Genomic DNA, 24,368 nt, shown 5'->3' on the forward strand with positions numbered 1-24,368 from the left:
ACTCATTAATTTCAGTATTCACAGAACTACAGAATTTAGAAAAGAGCCCAATATATATAGACATGATGCTAGACTGATAGTTTTCAAAAATAGCTTTATTTAAATTTTAAAATTAATTGACAAAATGGTTGTTATTCTATTTTAAGATGAGTTTGAGACGGTAAGTAAATTTTTGTAAGTTTAATAAATAAGTAGTAAGTAACAGGACAAGAATTAGAATTCAGATACCTTTGAATCCAAAACCCATTCTTTGTCCTACACACAGCTGCTTCAATTCATGTTATATATTTTGTCCATAAGGATCCCATAAATGAGTTTGTCAGGTGCCTTGCTGAATTATGAATGCACAAGGCATTCTTCTTTAAAAAAGTCATATAATCTAGTGGTTTCTAAACCTTGCTAGAAAATTGAATAATCTCAGAATACTCTTAATCATAAAGACTCCTCGAGTCCACCCAACACTACTAATGTAGAAACTATACAGTAGTGCTTGGAAATGTGCTTTTTCCCCCCCTCCCCCCATTTCTTCAAGAAACTACTGATGCAGGAAAACCTCTCAGGAGTTGAAACCTCTCTCCTGTAGGGCTTCTCAAACTTGTCTGCATTTCGGAATCACAGGGAAGCTTCAAAAACTGTTGATTCTTGCGTCTCATCCCCAGAGTCTCTGATTTAATTAGTCTGGATGTGACCTGAGTCTTGGAACCACTGCCCTAATATATAAAATCCCTTAACATAATAGACCAACCACTGCCCAAATACATTAAACAAGAGGAAACAGTATCTTGGGAGGCAGTTCCTTCCATATCGAAGCTGTTCTGGTCTTTAGACAATTCTTCCTAATTCAGACATAAATTCTGCCTTCCTAAATACCTCTGTGCATTTGTAATTATTTATATCCTTGCAGTCATCAATATACACAAAATACTTTCAATTTCCTCTTTTATCTGACAATTTTTCAAGTACTACCTTAGCCAGGTTAACCATTCCTAGAACCCACAACAATTTCTCATTACCCTGGATATTTACTGAAGAGGTTTCAATTTTTACATGACTCATAAACTGTGCTATCAAGAGCTGAGCACAAGGGTTCAGCATGATGCATTCCCTTTAAGAACTCACTGCCAGGTTCCACAAAACAAGCCAAGCCACGCATAAAATACATGATAAAGTAGATACTGTTTGAAAAATCAGCTCCTGAACTGCCTTTTTAACTTTCCATACACGGTCTCCTGTCTAGCCATTATTTTGCCAAGCTATTCTCCTTCTTGAAGTCCTCTGATACACTGCAGAGGTATATTTAGTTTGCGTACCAATGGAAATATTATCAGACAAGAAAACAGCATGGGCCAAGGCTTGGACATGAGGGAACATATGGCTAATATGAGGAGCTCACAGAAATTCAATGAGGAGTCACTGAAAATTTGTAAGAAGAAATGAAGCATAGTAGAATTTGTGGTTTTAAAAGTTCATCTTAATTGCAATAAGGAAGATAAATGGGAAGGAACAAAACTTGTGGCAGAAAAACCTTACGGGGATTGCTTAAATAATCAAAGAGAGAGACAATAGTGTCCTGAACTAGCGTAGGAGCTGATGGGATGGAAAGAATGACAAAACTAAGTAATATGGTATTTAAAATGTGTAGTTGATGGAATTGTTAATTGATTGTACATGAGTGTGGGTATGTGATGCAAGGGTGCATGAGCACAGGGAGGACTATATCATCTAAAACAGCAAATACCACAAGAGAAGCATTTTGGACAGGAGAAGATAAAAGAATTTGTAAAGCAAACAAAAGTTACAAGCCAATCTCACTGATGGACGTAAAAGCAAAAATCCTAAAGGAACATTAACAAACTGAATCCAGCAGTATATAAAACGAATCACACATGAATTCGTAATTGGTGCTATTCCGGGAATAAAGATTGGTTTAAGATTTGAAAATCAATCAGTATAATTCACAACATTAACAAAATAAGGAAGAAAAATGATACGCTCATCTCTATTGGTGCAGAAATATAATTGGACAAATTAAACATTGAATCATCACACACACATGCACAAACTCTTGGAAAAGGAAGACTAGAAAAGGACTTCTATAATCTTTATCTGATAAAGCGTATCCACAAAATATCTACAGCAAACATCATACTTATTGGTAAAAAATTAAAGACTTTCTATTTGCTCAGGAACAGCACATAAATACCTGCTAATGTAAATTCTATTAAATATTATAGGTAAAGTCCTACCATGCAGCGATATAAGAAAATATGAGAGAGAAACATGAAAGGAGAGAGAGGGATGCAGGCAAGCAGTATAAGCACTGGAAAGGAAGAAATAGAGAATATTAAAGAATCAAGAAATGAATTACTAGAATAATTGAGTTAGCAAGTTTCCTGGGCACAAAATCAATATATAACATCCCTTTATATTCCTTTATAACAGCAGCAAACATTCAAAAAGATGAAACTTTAAAAAGATACTATTTATAGTGGCATTAAAAATATCAAATAGCTAGGAACAGATCTCATAAAAGATGGTAAAAACTTTATGATAAGCAATAAAACATCAAAAAATAAAAACCTAAATAGAGGATTATGCTATATTCATAGAGTGTAAGATTTAATACTGCAGTAATGCCAATTCATGCCTAAAAAACGTATAGACCCAGTGCATTATCCATCAAAATTTCCAGTTTTATTTTTATAACTTCAGAAGATGCTTCTAAAATATATATGGAAAAGCAAAATACCATTAAGATCCAAGACATTTAGGAAGAACAAGTTGCAACTACTTGTTCTGCCAGATGTTAAGAAACATAACCCAACAATAAATACAATGGTATATAACTGGTGCAAGGATAGACAAGTTAACCATGGACGCAAAAAGCCCAGAAACAAACTGTTAACACATATGGGTCACTTGCTTCATATACAAAGATGGATTTACGAAACCATGGGAAAAAGGTTTTTCAATAGAGTTCTGGCTCAATTAGATATCCAAGTAAGTTGAAAAAAGAAAAAAGAAAGAAAGAAAGAAAGAAAGAAAGAAAGAAAGAAAGAAAGAAAGAAAGAAAGAAAGAAAGAAAGAAAGAAAAAGAAAAATTGACCTCTACTTCACCTCAGTAATCAATTTCAGGTGGATTGTAAATCTACCTGCGACAAGACAGGGAAAATATTTTCATAATCTGAAGGAAGCACTAAACATGAAAGAAAAGATAAGTAAGATAATATTAAAATAAAGAACTTTTATTCATCAGATTACACCAATAAGAAAATATAAATGTAACCCATAGAGTAGGAAAAGATACTTGTTATACATATAACTACATCTGAAAAACCAAGAAAAGACAGAAAACAGACAAAAATATTTGAATAGGTGCTCCCAAACAAAAGAAAAAAATAAATAACAGGAATAGAAAATAGATTAGTAGTTGCTGGGGTTAAAGATGGGGAGAAAGGGTATGTCTAAAAGGGATAGGGTAAGAAAGTCTTGTAGTAATACAATAATTCTATCTTGATTCTGGAGATGGTTACATGAAACTATACATGCAATAAAATTATTATACACACACATAAATGAGCATTTATAAAGCTGATGAAATATGAGTGAACTCTGGTAGTGGTACCAATGTCAATTTCCTGGCTTTGATACTATACTATAGTAATACACAATGTTACTACTGGGAGAAATTAGGTACATAAAGCCTCCCTATACTTTTTTTCCCTCCACTTTTTGTGAATCTGAAATCATTTAAAAATAAAAAGTGAGAAAAAAAGGGGACATACAAATGGCCAACAAACATGAAAAAGTAAACACCCTCATTAATATTGGGAAAATGCTAATGTAAACCAAGGTTTCTAATTTCTCATCTATCCAAAGGGATTTTAAAAAATGACAATACTCTAACAAAACATACCACAACATAATAAAGGCCATATATGAAAAACCCACATCATACTCAATGGTGAAAAACTTAAAGCTTTCCTACTAAGATCAGAAAAAGATGTCCACTCTCACCATTTTTATTCAACATCGTACTGGAAGTCCTAATAACAACAAAAAGGAATCAAAGGCATCTGAATTGAGAACAAAGAAGTAAAAGTTTCGCTATTTGCAGCTGATATGATACCATATATATTAAAAACCCTAAAGACTCCACCAAAAAATTACAAGAACTGATAAATGAATTCCGTAAGGTCAGAGGATACAAAATCAATATATAGAAATTCATCGCATCCCTATACACTAATAATGAAGCAACAGAAAGAGAAGTTAAGAAAACAATCCCATTTACAAAGGCACCAAAAATATTAAAATACCTACGAAAACTTAACCAAGGAGGTGAAAGACCTGTACTCTGTAAACTATAAAACCCTAATGAAAGAAATTGAAGATTGATACAAATGGAAAGATAGTCCATGCTTATGGATTTAAAGAACAAATTTCGCTAAAAATGTCCATTCTACCCAAAGCAATCTACACATTTAATGCAATCCCTATCAAAATATTAATAGCGTTTTTCACAGAACTAGAACAAATAATACTTAAATTTGTTTGGAACCACAAAAGATCCTGAATAGCCAAAACAATCTTGAAAAAGAAAAACAAAGCTGGAAGTATCACAATTCTAGATTTCAAGATATACTACAAAGCTGTAGTAATCAAAACAGTATGGTACTGGCACAAAAACAGACACATAGATCAATGGAACAGAACAGAGAACCCTGAAACAAACCCATGATTATATGGTCGAATAATATTCAACAAACGATGAGGTGCCCGGGTGGCCCAGTCAGTTAAGTGTCCCACTCTTGGTTTTAGTTCCAGCCATGATCTCAGTGTCATGAGATCGAGCCCCTGTGTAGGGCTCCGCATTCAGCATGGAGTCTACTTGAGATTCTCTCTCTCCCTCTGCCCCTCCCCCAGCTCATGACCACTAAATAAATAAAAAAAGTCTTACCAAAAAAAAAAAAAAAAAAACAGGAACAAAAAACAAAGAGGCAAGAATATACAAAAGGAAAGTCTCTTCAACAAACTGTGCTGGGTAAACTGAACATCAACATGCAAAAGAATAAAACTGGACCACTTTCCCTCACCATAAACAAAAATAAACTCAAAGTGGATTAAAGACCAAAATATGAGACCCGAAACCATAAAAATCCTACAAGAGAGCACAGGCAGTACTTTCTCTGATATTAGCCATACAACATCTTTCTAGATCTGTCTCCTGAGACAAGGGAAATAAAAGCAGAAATAAACTATTGGGACTACATCAAAATATAAAGCTTATGCACAGTGAAGGACACAGTCAGCAAAACTAAAAGGCAACCAACTGAATGGGAGAAGATATTTGCAAATGACATATCCGATGAAGGGCTATTGTCCAAAATATATAAAGAACTTACATGGCTCAATACCAAAAAAGAACCAAATAATCTGATTAAAAATGGGCTGAAGATGCAAACAGACATTTCTCCAAAGAAGACATACAGATGGCCAGCAGACACCTGAAAAGATGTTCAACGTCACTTATCATCAGGGAAATACAAATCAAAATTACAATGAGGTATCACCTCACACCTGTCAGAATAGCTAAAACTAAAAACACACAAAAAAACAAGAATTGGCAAGGATGTAGAGAAAAAGGAACCCTTGTGCCCTGTTAGTGGGAATGCAAACTGGTGCAGACACTTCCGGAAAACAGTAATGAAGTTCCTCAAGAAATTAAAATAGAATTACCGTATGATGTTATCGAACCAGTGGGTATTTACCCAAAGAATTCAAAAACATAATTGGAAAAGATGCATGAACCCCTATGTTTATTGCAGCATTATTTACAATAGTCAAAATATGGAAGCAACACAAGTGTCCATCAATAGATGAATGGATAAAGAGGTGGTATACATATATACAATGGAATATTATTCAGCATAAAAAAGAATGAAATCTTGCCATGCACAACACTAATGGAGCTAGAGACTAGAATACTAAGTGAATTAAATCAGAGAAAGACAAATACCATATGATTTCATTCATATGTGGAATTTAAGAAACAAAACAAATGAACAAAGGGGGAAAAAAAAGGAGAAAGAGACAAACCAAAAAACAAACTCGTAACTACAGAGAACAAACTGATGCTTACCAGAGGGGTAGTGGGGGAGGATGCGAAATAAATAATGGGGATTAAGAGCACACTTATCACGATGAACACTGAGGAATGTATAGAATGTTGAAACACTATATTGTACACCTGAAACAAACATAACACTGTATATTAACTATACTGAAATTAAAATTAAAAAACTAACGAAATTTTTTTTTTAATGACAATACCAATTGTTGGCAAAGTCATGGAGTCATGGAAAACAAGAACATGCTGGCCAAAGTACATACTGGTACAAGCATTTTGCAAAAAAAAAAAAATTACTTTTTTTTTTTAACCCAGAAATTGGTACTGCAAACCTACTGTTTGAAGATACACATACTATATGACCCATCAGTAATACACCTAGGCTTATACTCTTCGAAAATATATGTATATGTGCATCCAAAAAAAATGTGTAAGACAGTTCCTTTAGAATGGCCAAAAATATGGAAACAACACAAAAGTCCATTACAATGGGTAAATAAATTGTGGTAGGCATTAAATAAAATGAGCCAACTATTGACACATATCAATATAGATAAACATCAAAAATATTAAGAATTTGAAGTCCAAACTAAAATAATTTATACTGTATGATTCCATTTATGTAAGTTCAAAAAATGTATAGAACTATGGTGTTGTAAGTCAGGATAGTGGTTACCCTTGGTGAGGGGGACAGAAAGGTTTTCTGTTTTTGTTTTTGTTTTTTAAGACTTATTTATTTTAGAGAGAGAGCATGTGTGAGCATGGTGGGGAGGGGCAGAAGGAGAGGGAGAAAGAAACCCAAGCAGATTCCAGGCTCAGCAAGGAGTCCACACCACCCTTGGGGCTGGATCCCACCACCAGAAGATCACAACCTAAGCCGAAACCAAGAGTCAGACACTCAACTGACTGCGCCACCCAGGCGCCCTGGGACAGAAAGGATTTTGAATGTAATTTAACTGGAATGCTGTCAATATTCCATTTTTTGACTTGGGTGGGCACGACTTGGATGCTAGCTTTGTAACGATTCAGTGAGCTGTAAATTTACATTCTGTGCAGTTTCCTTGATGTCTAATATGTTTTGTGATTAAAAAAATGCTGAGAAAAAATTCAGACACATCTTGTCTTTCGTATTCCCATTAATGGTCTCTCCAATAAGCAACAAATAAGTAAGTTAGACTGCTGAAATCTGTTATTCGTGGGCAGCATTCTCTTTTAAGGCCATGGACCAGCTGTTTGATTATGGCACAGATTTTTTTTTTTATTTTTTTATTTATTCGACAGAGATAGAGACAGCCAGCGAGAGAGGGAACACAGGCAGGGGGAGTGGGAGAGGAAGAAGCAGGCTCATAGCGGAGGAGCCTGATGTGGGGCTCGATCCCATAACGCCGGGATCACGCCCTGAGCTGAAGGCAGACGCCTAACCGCTGTGCCACCCAGGTGTGATTATGGCACAGAATTTTGCCTGAGAACAATGTCAACCTTTAACCAGTACATGGTCTGTCAAGTGTCAGAAAATGTATTCACAAAGCCTAGAACCTGAGTAAGGTAAAGGGACCTGTGGCAGCAGGCTAAAGTGACCATCTAAGAGATGAATTACAGTCTTCTCTGATTGCAGATCAAGGATGTGTAAACCTTAGGGACAAGATATGGAATTTGTGCTAGGAATGTTGGCCTGACTACATTTATAAAAGGGACTCTGCTTGAAAGAGTAACTTGCCAAGGCAAGGGGATTCCTGCAGGAGGAAGCCGTAGGTACCACCGGGAAAAGGAGCTGAGGAAAAATCTGAAATGTCCAGGTCAAGGAGAGATCATTACTCAAGTCAAAGAAGGTAAGATCAAAGGAACCCCACAGTGAAATCTTCAAATATCTCAGGCAAAATAATAAAGAGAGCAGTTCCAATAGCCCCCAGGCCTAGAGAATGAAGCCATCTTACCACAGTATCAGCCGATAAGAAAACTTCTACCTCTGTACCTCTCCCCTCTTCCCCACCTTCCCTACAGAAACCCCACTGAGTGTGGGAGGAGGTGAAAAAATGTTCTTTCCAAATAGCAAGACTGTAGTAGTAAGGGGCACTAGCAGCCAGTTTTGGTTTGGGTGAAGAGGAAGAAGTCTGGAACAGATTTAGATTTAGGAATCACCAGTCTGCAAAGGAGAACATACATAAAAGCTACACAGAGTAAGAAAAGCACCAAGGCAAGAACTCCAGGGGGAAGATCCAAATTGTCTCGACAATACTGCCAAAATTACTTCCAAAATGCAAACCCAATCACACCACTTAATTAAAATCAATGGGTCCTTAACACCCAAAGCCAAAGAGAAAATCAAAATCAAAATTCCTTAGCATGTAATTCAACCCTCTTCCCATCGTGACTCTTTTTATCTTCCTAATTTCATATATTAACACTTTCCACAACACTTGGTTGTAGTTATACCAAAAACCTTAGAGTTCCTAAAGACAAAATGTCATTTCACACCTTTAGCACTAATGTATCTATAAGTGCTACACGATCCATTTGTCAAAGTCCTACTTATCATTAAAAACTCTCCAAAAAGCTATGTCTTCAGAAGGTTTCACTTTATGCCCCCACCCCACTGTAGACAAGTCGGGCCCTTCTTCCCCAGTGTTCTGAGAGGCATTAAATATCTCCCCCTTGCTTTCACACATACTTAATTACTTGTCCCCCACTAGACTCTCAGCTAACATACCTTCTTAGAATCCCCAAGTTATAACACAACACCTGGAGGCTGGTAATCATTCATTAAAGGATTCATGTGATTCTGAAGAAAACCTATGAGATGCATATACACACACACACACTCTAACCAATAATCTATAAACCTGAAAAGGTTATACCAAAATGGTTTCATTCTACGAAAAAACATATGTATCATTTAGAAAGAACAATAAACCTTTTCTGAAGTTATTTTATTTAAGATTTTATTTATTTCAGAGGGAGAGCATGTATGCATGCATGAGCAGGAGGAGGGTCAGAGGGAGAAGCAGACACCCCGCTGAGCAGGGAACCCAATGCAGGGCTCCATCCCAGGACCCTGGGATCATGACCTGAGCCAAAGGCAGACTCTTAACTGACTCAGCCACCCAGGCACCCCTTTCTGAATTTATTTTAGCCATACTCTTTTTAACTGAGGTATCAGATGCGTACAATAAAGTATAAAAATCTTAAGTGTATGGTATATGATACACTAAGTTAATCACCACCCATATGAAGACACAGAGCATTTCTAGAGCTCCAAAAGATCCCTTCATTCCTCCCTCCCTTAATAGGTAACCACTACTCTGTTTCATCACTGTAGATTTATCTGTCCTTGAAATATCTTCTTAAGTGGAATCATAAATCATGTATCCGTATGTTTCTTCTTTTTTCAGCATGAAATCTGGAGGATTCATCCGTGTAATTGTAAGTAACAGTAATTCATTATTTTGCTCTTTGGGGGGAACGGTTGTGCTTACAGGTCCCAATTCATGTAACTGACCAAAATAAAGTCCAATTCAACAGTGGGATTTTTAATTAGCTTGAACTCAACATCCAAATTCAGGCTTTCTGGACTCTTCGTTCTTACAAATAAAAAAATAAGAAGGTTCGCTTTATTTCACATAGTTTTCCCAGGCTCTGTGACCTCTATTCAAATACAAGAGAATGCAAAGTATCAACAGTTCCTGTGGTCAGACTACTGAGGAACTAAAAAATCACGCATCCAGAAACCATTAAAAACTACTGGAAATTGCTTTTGAAATTTTAAGTATTAGAGGTGAATGGTCATTGTCTAACTCTTTAAATTCTGATATTGAATTGTTAAATATTCTTTACATGGCTAAATCAGTATCTCTAAAGTGCAAAGAAAAGGATCTAGGCTCAATGGAAAGGGTTAAGAAGTTGTTCCATAGAAAGGGGTCTTGGGGTCAGAAGTTCTACTTGCCTTTCCACTACCGTATCCCAGAACAAAGACTCCAGTGTTGCATACAATAAAGGACTCTACCACTGTAACAATATTAGAAAAGTGTTGTAATAATAGGACTCACAAAAAATGTCAAATTTTCTTGATAAACATCAATACCCATTCATAATTTAAATATAAAAAGAAAACTTAAAGTAACAGAAATAGAAGGAAGTAAGTAGCTCTAGCAAAGAATATCATACTTAATGGTGAACTGTAAGAAGAATATATAGATATCATTTATATGAAGTTTAAAAATATTACTATTTATAAATACATATAAATATAGTAAAAGTATAATCTCATACATGAAATGATAAATCTCTCAAAGTAAAAAATAAGATAAATATGCCTGCTATCATTGTTCCAATAAACCACTATATTATAGGCACTTATCATCATGGTAAGACAAAAAAAAAAAATCCATAAGAAATATAAGAATAGGAAAGGAAGAAAAAAATATCTGCATAAAATATTGACTATATAGAGCATTCAAGGAAAATTATAAACAAATTATTTAGACTAAACAAGACTATCATTTATAATACACCAGCAAAAAATATACCTTTATATCAGTAACAATAAAAACAGTGAAAGAAAATATACTTTGAAACAAATTTCATTAGTAAGAGAAACACAGGATATAATGTCCTCAGAGAAAAAAAACTAAAAAAATAGATTAAGATCTTCATATAGAAAAAAAAAAATTTTAAAGACATGGACAGTATCTATACAAATGGAAAGATAAAACATGTCCATGGGTAGGAAGATTCAAGAGCATAAAGATATCAGTTGTCTTCTAATTAGTCCATAAGTTTAATTCAGTTCCCAATCAGAATTCCAATATATAATTTTATCATGTAACTTAAAAAGCTGATTGTTAAATTCATATGTAAGAACAAAGAGAGAAGATTAGCCAAGACAATTTTTTTAAATGGCTGCTTTCAAAGATAAGAAGGTTTATAAAAAGCAATGATATTTAAGACAGAGAGGTAATGGATAAAGAAAAAGACAAACAGATTATTGAGATAAAATATATAAAATATATTTCTGATATATAAATGTATCAGAAATAGATACACTCATTTAGAAATAGTAATATGCAATTCATTAAAAAATAATTGACACTTTTAAAAATGATTTTTGAACAACTGGTTATCCACCTGAGAGAAAATAAAGCTAGTATAAAAAGATTTCTTACATAATATATAAAACATACAAACTCAAAGAGATTGATAAAATTGACTAAAGCCATCTATATAACAAAAAGTGGACAAATAACATAGAAAAAAAAGAAAAGCCAGATACTGGGAAAATATACTTACATATATATATATATATATATATATATACACGCACAAACTAAAACCAAAATTCTTACTGAAAACCAAAAAAGAAGACAAACAACCCAGTAGAAACTTCTAAATTCTAAAACTTCCATGAATTGCTGGTGGGTGTGTACCCGCTCTGCTGGAATCTGGCAAAATCTAGTAAAATTAAGTGTCAGCAGACTATCTACACATCAATTGAATTTCTAAGAAGAAATCCATATGCTAAACGGTGTGTATAATGTTCATTATAGCATCCTTGGGATTGATAAAAAAAAAATTAAAGTAATCCAAATATCCAGCATCAGAAATTGGATAAATTGTGGCATATATTTGTATAAGGACATGGTTTGTAGCATTTAAAATGAACTAAGGCCTTACATATCCACATAGACAAATCTTGATAGCATTATATATTTATCAAATAAGGAAGTTACACAAGAACAGAGTATGGTATCATTTGTAAGTAGTTTAAAACATACAAAGAAGTACTAAATACCATTTAGAAATACATGCGAGTATGGTAAACGCATAAAAACATGTACGAAGTGATGAATCCAAAATCAGGATAGCAGGTTTTTTTCCGAAGTGAGGACATGGAAATGAGGTTGGGGAAGATTACAAAGGAAGCTTTAATAATGATGCAGTATTCCAGGTCTTTTAAAATATGTCTAGAGCAAAATGTTAAAATGTGGTGAAGTTGGATGTTGAGTACCCAGATGTTAATCACTAGTATTATTTTCCTAACACTGAAGAGAGTTTACAATAAAGAAATGTTTAAAAAGAAGTTCTAGAATGTAAAAATATTTATAATAGATAAATCAATCAACCAAACAACTAACTATGGAACTCTTGACAGTGGGTTTCTGCAGAGCTGCGACCTTCTCATAAGTGGCATTTGATAATGTGCCAGGAGGCAGGGGACTCTTTTTGGTTGCCCAAGAATGCTGCTGGCATTTACTGGTACGAAAGGGGAGAATGATTACTAATTTCAATGCATTGGTACAATCCAGTTCAAGGAAAGTTGTCCCTAGATCTCCTGCTGACAGTTATAGTCACCATATCACCCGGCCTTGGAACATGCATGACATTATCTTAGCTCAAAACCTTTATCATGAAAAAATGGACTCTTCCTTGGTATCCCTCCCTTAGTTACTTTTTTTTTTTTCTTTTCCCAGAGCTTCCTACGTGTCAGAGATCGTTTCTGGACCCAAAAGAGAACAGATGAGAATGGTTCTGCCCTGGCCCCAAACCCTCAGCTAAGTTCCCAATTCAACCCTCAGTCAAGGGCTCCATCAAGTTAACCTCAGGAAATCTTTATGTTCTACTTGATTCAGCTACATATAATTAAACAGAGACCTGGTTCTACTGGTTGCCCCATAAATGCCCCCACAAATAAATTAATCCCTTTTCATGACATCATAGTGAAACTGGCAACTAGAAAGTGAAGGCTAATAGAACACAAATTTTGTGGGTTCGTTTTCAGAAAACGGCAACCCAATTATGTAAGACAAAAAAGGCTTCTCTCTTGCATACCAAGTATTCCAGGAAAGCATTTAAAGAAAAATTAACTGCCTTGCATCATACTTCACAAACTAAGTTCTTGTAAAATTCCATCTTTCTCACTTGAGATAGGCAGGACAAATAAAAAACAGCAGGGGAAAACATTCTGTTCCTTGCAACATGGCTGCCCTGCTTCATTGCTGTACTGGAAATGGTAGGTTATGTGCTTTATCAGATAAACTGGCTCTGCAGCCCACATTTAAAAGAACATACATGGGTTTTCAGCAGGAAGTTTGGACTTGATTAGTTCAGGATAAAAGTACGCAAGGAGGGATGAATACCATTCTGAGCCAATAAATATATATGTAATGGAGATGGAACAGTATAAAACATTCATATTCTTAGGTATTAATGATAAGCAGGAGAAAAAAAAAAAAAAAAACCTTGTGTCTTTTAGCTAAATTCATTTATTGCCTGAAAACTCAATGTAGTAATTCAAGGCCAAGCGACAGGAAATTACAGTTTCCTGGCTGACATCAATTAGGTCTCCAGTAATAGTTCTGACAGGGAGTTTCTAAGCACTGAAGAGAAGGGGGAAAATACACATACATACACAATAATTCCAGTAATTCAGGTCATAACCCAAATGATAAGGCACACATTATGTGCATAAACTGATGATGTATGCTTACAAAAGTTCCGTGCCTTATTATGTAATTTTAATCACACTTTTTATATGATCGGGTTCTTACATTTAGTCTGTACATGAACTTGGTTCTTTATAGAATACAGGCTCCTATAAGGGAGATGTGAAACATATGGCTGTTTCTTGTTATAACAGCAAATAGACAATCATTTTTTCTAGGTAATCATAAAAGTAAATATACTGAGATTTGGTGAGCTAAAAAAAGAGTTTTCAAATGTTTTCTAGTTTTCTTGCTGTGGAAGGTAGTTATCTACATAGTTCCCCCTAAGGGAAGGGAGCATTCCTCATTTTTTCTACCCGTGCTCATTCCCCCATATATATAATTAGCTCAAGCTAGGTACTGCTTGGGATTCTCTCCCTCTCTCTTTGCCCCTCCCCCTACTTGCACATGTGTGCTTTCCCTCACTCTAAACTAATGTATTAATCTTAAAAACAAACAACAACAACAAAAAATTAGATCTATCTCTCATAAGGAGTGAAGCCATCCCTTTCCTTATTAAATGGCAGAGCTTTAACCTTGACATTCAAATTATAGAAAGCAGGTAGTGTGATACAATTTTAAAACAAAACAAAATTTAAAAAGAACCACCAAAAACAGGTGACCTTGATGCTATTCTCTGGAGGAAAATACTGGTTCCAATGGCATATCTTACTCACTTAAATTGCAAACAGGAAACCCTGAAGAAATACATGCCTAGTTCTGCATTAAAATATAAATATGAGGGATTCCTGGCTGGCAGGTCAGTAGAGCACGTGACTCTTAGTCTCAGGGTCATGAGTTCAAGTCCTCCTTTGGGCACAGAGCTTACTTAAAACACACACACACATATACAAATAAATATTCTATTTACATAAATGATTTCAGCAACATTAGTTCACATGGTAGAGTACCATTTTTGATTAACAAAAAAATAGTGATATTAAAGCATTACATACATTTTCTTTCGTTGGGCTTTCATAAAGGCAATTCTCAATTTGCTTAGCAATAGTACAGAAAAACTCTTTAGCCTGTCAATAAAGATAATTCCTTAATTTGCTTGTAAGGAGTTCTTCTAGGACCTAAAAACACATAGTGAGCTCAAAGGAAGAAACATGAATTCTATCAGATTGAAACTCTGCTTCAATGCTGATCCTACTATGTACTGTTGCTATCAGTAGTAGAGTTACTCTTCAGCCCCATGCTCCTTTCAAATGGACTACAGATTATAGTAGCTTAAACATACAGCATTTTCTGTAACCATTCTCAGTACCATGCTCATTACCATCTCACTGAAAACCTGTGAATTTGAGACTTTCATTCTCTCCGTTTTACAGAATTTAAGACATATGAAGATGAAATAAACTACCAAAGGTCATCTGGATAGTAAATGGTGGAAAGAGGCAGCTTGATTCTGAATTAAAAGTGTGCTTTTAGTCAACTTATGGAATGGGAGAAAATATCTGCAAATGAAATATCCAGTAAAGGCTAGTATCCAAAATACATAAAGAACTTATAAAAATCAACACCCAAAAACTGAGCAATCCAATAAAAAAAGGCAGAAGAAATGAGATTCACCTACAATGAGAGATCACTTTATACCTTTCAGAACAGATCAACAATACAAGAAAGAGGAGGTGTTGACAAGGGTGTGGAGAAAAGAAAACCCTCTTCCACTGTTGGTGGGAATGCAAACTGGAGCAGCCACTCTGGAAAACAGTTGAGAGGTTCTTCAAAAAGTTAAAAATAGAGCTACACTACAACCCAGCCATCACACTACTAGGTATTTACCCAATGAATACAAAACTACTAATTCAAAGGGATACATGCACCCTTCTAAAAACAGCATTATCTACAATAGCCAGATTATGGAAATAGCCCGATGTCCACTGATTGATGAATGTATAAAGAAATTTATATATATATAATATGTACACACACACACACACATACAGACACAGGAATTTTACTCAGCCATAAAAAAGAATGAAATCTTGCTGCTTGTAATGATATAAATGGAACCAGAGTATTATGCTAAGTAAAATAAGTCAAAGACAGATACCATATGATTTCACTCAAATGTGGAATTTAAGGGACAAAACAAGTGAGCAAAAAAGAGAAAGAAAGGGGGAGAGAGAGGCAAACCAAAAAAACAGACTCTTAACTATAGAGAACTGATGGTTACCATAAGGGAGGTGGGGGGGTGAAATAGGTGATGGGGATTAAGGAGTGTACTTACTGTGATGTGCACTGGGTCATATATGGAAGTGTTGAATTACTATATTGTATACCTGAAACTAATATTACACTGTATATTGACTAAATGAAATTTAAATAAAAACTTTAAAAATAGCGTGCTTTTACTGGATGGTGACAGATGGTAGCTATACTTGTGGTGAAAGTAGTATAGAGTTATTGAATCACTATATTGTACACCTGAGACTAACATTGTAACATTGTATGTCAACTAGATTTCAATTTTAAAAAAAAAAGTCAGAAAGGGAAAAGAAAAGTATGCCTTTAACCATTTTACTTTCCTCTATGTCAGTGGGCCTCCAGGGAATATTTGTTGGATGAGTGAAAGGAAGGTAGTAATAACATGTACCTTACAGATAGAAAATAACTATTGATTTTCTGTTGTTGTTGTTTGGGGGCGGGGTGGGGGAACAGCTAAAATCTTTTTCTTTCCTTTTTTATTGGAGTATAACATACACCGTTATATTAGTCTCAGTACAAAATAATATTCAACAATTCTATATATTACTCATCAAGATAAATGTGCCCTTGATCTGTATTATTTATTTCACCCCTCCCCTCTGCCAACCACCAGTTTGTTCTCCGTCGTTAAGAGTCTGTTTTTTGTTTGTTTTCCTCTTTTTGTTTGTTTTAAAACAGTTTTTTACATTCCACATGAGTGAAATCACATGGTATTTGTCTTTCTCCAACTGACTTATTTCACTTAATATTATATCCTCTAGGTCCATCCATGTTGTTGTAAATACCAAGATCTCATCCTTTTATTGTTAAATAATATTCCATTGTGTATATACACCACATCTTCTTTATCCATTCATCTATAGATTAACACTTGGGTTGCTTCCATATCTTGACTATTATAAGCAATGCTACAATAAACAAAGGGATGCATGCATCCTTTTGAATTTGTGTTTTTCTCTTTGGGTAAATACCCAATAGTGGAATTAGTGGATCATACGGTTTTTGTGAAATTTTCTAGACAGGGGGACAGAGAAGGGTGAGGGGCTGAGGGAGAGGGTGAAAAAGAATTTTAAGCAGGCTCCATGCCCAGCACGGAGCCCAGCACATAGCCTGATGCAGGGCTCGATCTCACAGCCCTGAAATCATGACCTGAGCTGAAATCCAGAGTTTCTTTAACTTTTTGAGGAACCTCTATACTGTTTTCCAGAGTGGATATACCAATCTGCTTTCCCACCAATAGGGCAAAATTAAACTACTGTGACTACACCAAGATAAAAAGCTTTTACACAATGAAAGAAACCATCAATAATAACAAAAAGGCAATCTACTGAATGGAAGAGGTTATTTTCAACTGATATATCTGATAAGGGGTTAATATCCAAAATATATAAAGAACTTACACATCTCAACACCAAAAAAACCAAATAATCTGATTTAAAAATGGGCAGAAGACCTGAATAGACATTTTCCCAAAGAAGACATGCAGATGGCCAAGAGACACATAAAAATATCCTCAACATCACTCATCACCAGGGAAATGCAAATCAAAATCACGATAAGATATCACCTAACATCTGCCAGAATGGCTAAAATCAAAACCACAAGAAATAACAAGTGTAGATGAGGATAGGTAGGGAAAGGAACCCCCATGCACAGAACAAGTGATTTTCGAAACTTATTAACCACTTTCATATATTATGTTCTAATTTCCAGGATATTTTCCCATCTCTTATCTCACTAGAAAACCCTCTTCAAACAATAAATTACTGCATGATGATTAACAATATAATAGCAAATAGTTATAACTCAAGTCCATTGTTTCCATCAGGTTTTCAGGTTCTTCCTCTGTAAAATAAGAACCCTAAATTTCTATGATTCTCTAATTCAAAATAATTTGCTCATAGCTACTTCGGGCACGTTAATTGTAAACCCAAATCTTTCCCATGTAATTCTCTTAGCCATGCAATTTCCCTCAAGACTTTTGCTTCCTATAAAGTTCTGAGCTGTTCCACTCCAGCTAATGAACTTTTGTCCTTTATCCTTTTTCCCATCTTATTTATGAGGGACTTACCTGTTACCCTTAAAATTCAATTTCCCATGCCAACACTTCCTTGATGTTTCATTTCTTAATGGCAGTTTAATCAGATAAAGTTGGAATATAGAACTCCTGTTGAATAAGTTGCCCTACTTTTGGACAAATGTTTTAACTGTGTCACTAAAAATACACAGACCTCCCTAAAAATGGACTTAAAGGGATTAAGAAAAGGCTTAGTGGAATTAATTCATAAGGAAAACCAGTCTCTTCTCCATGGGCTATGTATTCAGTAATTTATTTATATCAGTATGGACATTTATTTTATTCTATGAGCTATACTCTAACACTCTTATTATTTGTTGTCTGGTTCAAGTTGTTCCTGGTTTGACCTAGAAGCTCCTTCATATTGGCACCTGTGCCTCTTAAAATTCTCCATCACTGGTTTTTATCGTGATTTTTTAAAAAATTGTCTATTCAAGTCCTTTGCCTTTTTTTCAGTCAAGTTGTTTTGTTGTTCAACCATTACAATCATCCATCCCCATGACTCTTTCACCTGTAAAACAAACTCTGTACCTATTCTATACTTCCCTATTTTCAGTTTGCCTCCAGGCCTTGGTAATGCCCTTTATGTTTTCTGTCTTTATGACTTTAATTACTCTAAGTACCTCATTTAAGTTTAGAATCACACAGTAATTGCCTTTTTGTGACTCACTTATTTCACTTAGGATAATATCCTCAACATTTATCCAGGTAATAGAGTAGTGCAGAATTAATTTCCTTTTAAAGGCTAAATAATACTCCATTGTATGTATACAACACATTTTCTTTATCCATTCATCTGTTAATGAACAGTTGGGTTGCTTCTGTTTTAACTATCATGAATGATGCTATGAACATGACTGTACAGATACCTCTTCGAGATCGTGCTTTCAATTATTTTGGGTGTATACCCAGAAGTGGAATTGCAAGATCATATGATAATTCTTTTTCATTTTTTGAGGAACCTCCATGCTGTTTTCCACAGCACCTATGCCATTCAACATTCCCAACAAGAGCACACAAAAGTTCCAATATTTCCACATCCTCACCAACATTTGTCTTGTTTGTTTTTAATAGCAGTCATGCTAATGGGTGAAAACTGGTATCTCATTGTGCTTTTGATATCCATTTCCCTAAATGATTAGTGATGTCAAGCATCTTTTCATGTGCTTTTTGGCCACTCCTGTATCTTCGCTGGAGAAATGTCTAATCAAATCCTTTGCTCATCTTTTAATCTGGTTATTTTTGGTTGAGGTTTAGAAATTGTTTATATATTCTAGATATTAATTCCTTAACAGATAACTGATTTACAAATACTTTAACTTATTCTGTGAGTTGCCTTTTTACTGTTTAGAGTGACTTTTGACTTTAAACATTTTTCATGAAGTCCAATTTGTCTATTTTTTCTTTAGTAATCAGTGCCTTTAGTGTCATATCCAAAAATCATTGTCAAATCCAATGTTATAAAGCTTTTGTCCTGTGTTTTCTTCTAAGATTTTCTCATTTTAGGTCTTACATTTAGACTTTTGATCCATTTTGAATTTATTTTTTATATGGCGTTAGATGAAAGTCCAATTTCATAATTTTGCATGTAGATATCCACTCTCCAACACCATCTGTTAAAATGAGTGTCCTTTCCCTGTCAAATGGTCTTGGTACCTTTTCACAAATCATTTGAACATATATGTGAGAATTTATTTGTGGGCTCTCTAATCCATTGGTCTACATAAGTCTCTTTGTCAATACCACAGTTTTGATTACTGTCGCTTTTGAAAAGTATTGAAATCAGGAAGTAGAAATCCTCCACTTTTGTTCTTCCTTTCAAAGATTATTTTGGCTATTTAGAATCCCTTGAGATTCTGTATGAATTTTAGGATGGATTTTCTGGGGGGAAAAAAAAGTCATTGGGATTTTGATAGGGATTGCCCTAGATCTGTAGATTGCTTTTGGTAGCATTAAACTTTAACAATATTAAGTTGTTCGGGGGAGCCTGGGTGACAGAGTCGGTTGAGTGTCTGACTCTTGGTTTTGGCTCAGGTCGCGATCTCGGGGTCCTGAGATTGAGCCCCGTGTCAGGCTCCGTGCTCAGTGCAGAATCTGCTTAAGATTCTTTTCCTCTCTTCCCTCCCCCCTTGCCTCCCCTCAAATAAATCTTTTTTTTAAATTAAGCTGTCCAAACCATGAACATGGGATGTTTCATTTATATCCTCTAACTTCTTTCAGCAGTGATTTGTAGTTTGCTTTGTACAAGTCTTTCACCAATTAGATTAAGTTAACCTGTAAGTATTTTACTCTTTTTGATACTATTATAAATGGAATTTTGTGATTTCCTTTTCAGATTGTTCATGAATATAACTGATTTTTGTGTGTTTAGTATCCTGCTACTTTGCTGAATTCACTTGTTAGTTCTAACAGGGTTTTTGGGGTTTTTTTTGTAGAATCTTTAGGGTTTTCTATGTATAATATCATATCATCTGTAAACAGATAATTTTACTTCTTCCGTTCGAATTTCAATGCTTTTTATTTTCTTAATTGCTCTGACTTGATTTTCCAGTAGTATATTTAAAGTGATAAAAGTGGCATCATTACTTTGTTCCTGATCTTAGAGCAAATCCTCAATCTTTCACCATTGAGTATGATGTCAGCTATGGGTCTTTCATCAATGGCTTTTATTATTTGCGTAGTTTCCTTCTATTCCTAGGTTGTTGAGTTTTTACAAATGCTTTTTTCTGCATCAGTTGAGATGATCATGTAGATTTTATCCTTCCTTCTGTTGATGTGGCATATTACACTGACCAATTTTCATGTTGAAGCACTCTTCCATTCCAGGAATAAATCCCACTTAGTCATGGTATAAAATACTTTTTAATATGCTGAATCCTGTTTGCAAGTGTTTGGGGAGTTTGGGGGTTATTTTATTTTTTTTAAAGATTTTTGCATAAATGTTCATATGGGATATTGGTCTGCAGTTTTCTGGTACTATCATTGTCTGGTTTTGATATCAGGGTAACGCTGGCCTCACAGAATGAGTGAAGAAGTGTTTCCTCCTCTTCAATTATTTGGAAGAGTTTGAGAAGGATTAGTGTTATTTCTTCTTTACATGTTTGGTAGAATTCTCCAGTGAAGCCATCAGGCCCACGGCTTTTCTTTGTTGGGAAACTTCTGATTACTTAATTTCCTTACTAGTCATAGGTCTATTTAGATTTTCTATTTCTTTGTGATTTAACCTTGGTAGTTTTCTGTGTTTCTAGGCATTTGTCCATTTCTTCTAGATTATCCAATTTATTTCTATACAACTGCTCATAGCAGTTTCTTATAATCTTTTCTTTGTATGTCTGTAAAATTGGTAGTAACGTCTCCACTTACAATTCTGACTTCAATAACTTGAGTTTTCTCTTTTCTCCCCTTAATTCATCTAGCTTAATGTAAATTTTGTTGATCTTTTCAAAGAATCAACTTTTTGTTTCAATGACTTCTCCTTTGTTTTTTATTCTCCATTTATCTCTGTTCCAATCTTTATTATTTCATTCCTTTTGCTAGTTTTGAGTTTAGTTTGTTCTTTTTTATACATCCTTATTTTGTAAAATTAGATGTTTGAGAGATTTCTTATTTTTTAATTTAGGCATTTATAGTTATAAATTCCCGCCTTAGAATTTTGCTGCATCCCATAGCTTTGGTATGCTGTGTTTCATTTTTATTTGTCTCTAAATACTTTCTAATTTACCTTGTAATTTCTTCTTTGATCCACTGGTTGTCTAAAAGGGTGTTAATTTTTACAAGTTTGAAAATTTTCCAGTTATCTTTTTGTTATTTAGACTTTATCCTGTTGTGGTCAGAAAAGATACTTTGTCTGAATTCTGTCTTTTAAAATTGATTGAGATGTAATTTGCGGCCAACATATGGTCTACCTTACAAAATCTCCCATGTGCACTTGGGAAGAATGTGTAGTGGAGTATGGAAATCTATTACTGTGTTGCTATCTGTTTCTTCCTTCAGCTCCATCAATTTTTACTTCATATATTTGAGCGCTATGGTGTACGTTGTAAATATATTTACAATTGTTATATTCTTCTGATTTTATGCTTTTATCATCATTTTTTAAGTACTTTACTTCTGACAACATAAGAGGTCCTGAGCTTCTATTTTCCCTTTCCCAATCCTGAAGTCAACCATTTCTCCCAGGAGCCTTGGTACCTTTTATTGGAGAATTTTTTTAGAAACAAAGATCTCATTGTTAGAGGTATTCACTGCTACTAGGATGTCACTTTCAAGCAGACAAAGATAGAAAATACATGTATGTATACCAACACATGTGCATGCATACACCCTTATATTTATGTTTGCATTTTCTGATTAAAATTAAAAACCATGAGATCACACTGACAGCTCTGATTCTCACCAAAACCATGGGTTCATATGAGGTTTCTCCTGTTCCTTTTCTATTTGTGTCTTCTTTCTCTGAGAAATTGGCTCTTTATCCACAAGATATTATTTATTCAGTTCCAATATGCACATGAAGTAGTTCAGAATTATTAACCCAGATGCCTGAAAAATATCTTCATTAATACAGTATAATATTTGTATTATGTTCATCTTTGTCTCAATACATGGCCAAATATCATTTTCCAAATTTACCTAAATCTTTTCTTTTTTCATCTTCAATACACTTACATTCATTTGTTACTCCTTAAGTTCCACTTTGGGTTCTCCCCACATTCTGATTGATTTTAATTGTTTATTTGGGGAAAGATATATGAAAGATTATCATGTTTATAACTCTCACAGCTATACATAATCTACATTAACTATAACTCTCATCTCAATCCTCTTGTACCTCACCTTCTGTTGGTAACAATCTAAGCTTCTGGTTTATCCTTTCCATATTTATTTTGGACAAATAAATAGACCCAGTATATTTTCTTACACTCCCTACTTCTCAAACAAACAAAAGAGCATAATACAGTATTTTGTACTTTGTGGGTTTTTTTTCCCATTTTTTTTTTCCTGCTTTTTGCTTTTACTGTTGCATAGTGTTCTGCTGTGTAGATACACCACTGCTTACTCAACCATTCTTGCATATGTGAACATTTGGGTCATTTCCAGTATTCTGCAATTCTAATTTAACTTGCAATGAGTAACCTTATAACGCTATTTCCACAGTGCTATAGATGTAGTTACAAGGGAGAGTTCTGAAAGTACAGTTGCTGGTCAAAAGGTAATAGCATATGTAATTTTGCCAGGTATTTTCAAATTCTCATGCAGAAGGATTGCACCATTTTGCATTCCCACAAGCAATGCTTGAGAGCACCTATTTCCTCATAGTCTCACCAATGGCATGTGTCATCATACTTTCTCATTTTCATTCACCTGATGGTTGAGAAATACTATCTCGGTATTATTCTACTGACGCTTAATAATCAGTGAATTTGGACCTTTTTTCCTATGCCTAAGGAACATTTTTATATCTTCTCTTACAATTTGAATTGGCTATACTTTTTCCCCATTTTTCTTTTGGAGTTCTGGGAGTTTTTTTCTATCTTTCATAACTATTCTATATTAAGAATATACTAAGCCCTTTGTGGCACATGTTGCAAATATTTACTGCCAATTCATCAGTTTTCTTTTACTTTGCTAATGCTATTTTATCCCCTGAACTGGGGGGGGGGGGGGGTTGCGCGCGTGCACGCAAGCGTGATCAAATTATTTTTTTCTTTATTGAGCTTTTGATTTTGAGTCATAATTAGATAAGCTTTTCCTTACATCAAAGTTAAAGGGGAAACCATCCATGTTTTCATTAGTATGTGCATAGTAAATTTTTTTACATAAAACATTTTTACTGATCAAAGTAGTAAGTGATATTAACTTAAAAACAACAGATAAGGAAATTCTTAGTTTCTTTAAATAGAGTCTATTTATGTTAAAAGGAAAATAAAAAAATATCCACTTTAATTATTGCTTAATCTTTAGTAGTTTCATCCTGTATTTTCTATTTTGTTTGAAAGTCATCATTTAAAAATTCAGGACTTGCAGTAAAACTTGAGATGAAAGTACACCAGAAATTTCAGAGCAGTTTCCCCAGATCCTTCACATACTGGGAAACCTAGGCTCCAGATCCAAAAGGAAAATAAAACAGTCTCAGTAAATTTTCCAAGTCAAAATGAGCATCTTTGTTATTCTGTTATAAAAATGCTACTTGCTTTAATAGCTGGCGTGTGAGAAACAGTTTTTTTTATAATTCAGTTCTTGTCTACAAGGAGCTCACAGTTTAGTAAATAAGTTAAAATATAGACAAGTAAAAGGTAATAATTGATTAAGTGTCGAGAGAGAGAGAGAGAGAGAGAGAGAGAGAGAGATAATGGGAGCAAACTGAAACAAACAGGAAATTTGTAATCAGAACCAGGTATCAATATCACCTTCCCCTGACCTAAGAACTCAGTGTCTTCATCTGTAAAATGAGAAAAAATAACATCACCCT

At 34.5% G+C, this 24,368-nt stretch overlaps 1 protein-coding gene across 1 annotated transcript in view; it reads right to left on the reverse strand.

Moving 5' to 3' along the window:
- The window catches only part of NAV3 (neuron navigator 3), a 797,711-nt gene that overhangs the window by 572,632 nt on the left and 200,711 nt on the right, over positions 1 to 24,368 (reverse strand). The gene's annotated exons all lie outside the window — the stretch shown is intronic.

The sequence above is a fragment of the Ursus americanus genome, chromosome 17 (genome assembly GCF_024610735.1).
Source record: "Ursus americanus isolate L20-20 chromosome 17, mUrsAme1.1.p, whole genome shotgun sequence".
In the NCBI taxonomy this organism is placed as follows: Eukaryota; Metazoa; Chordata; class Mammalia; order Carnivora; family Ursidae; genus Ursus; species Ursus americanus.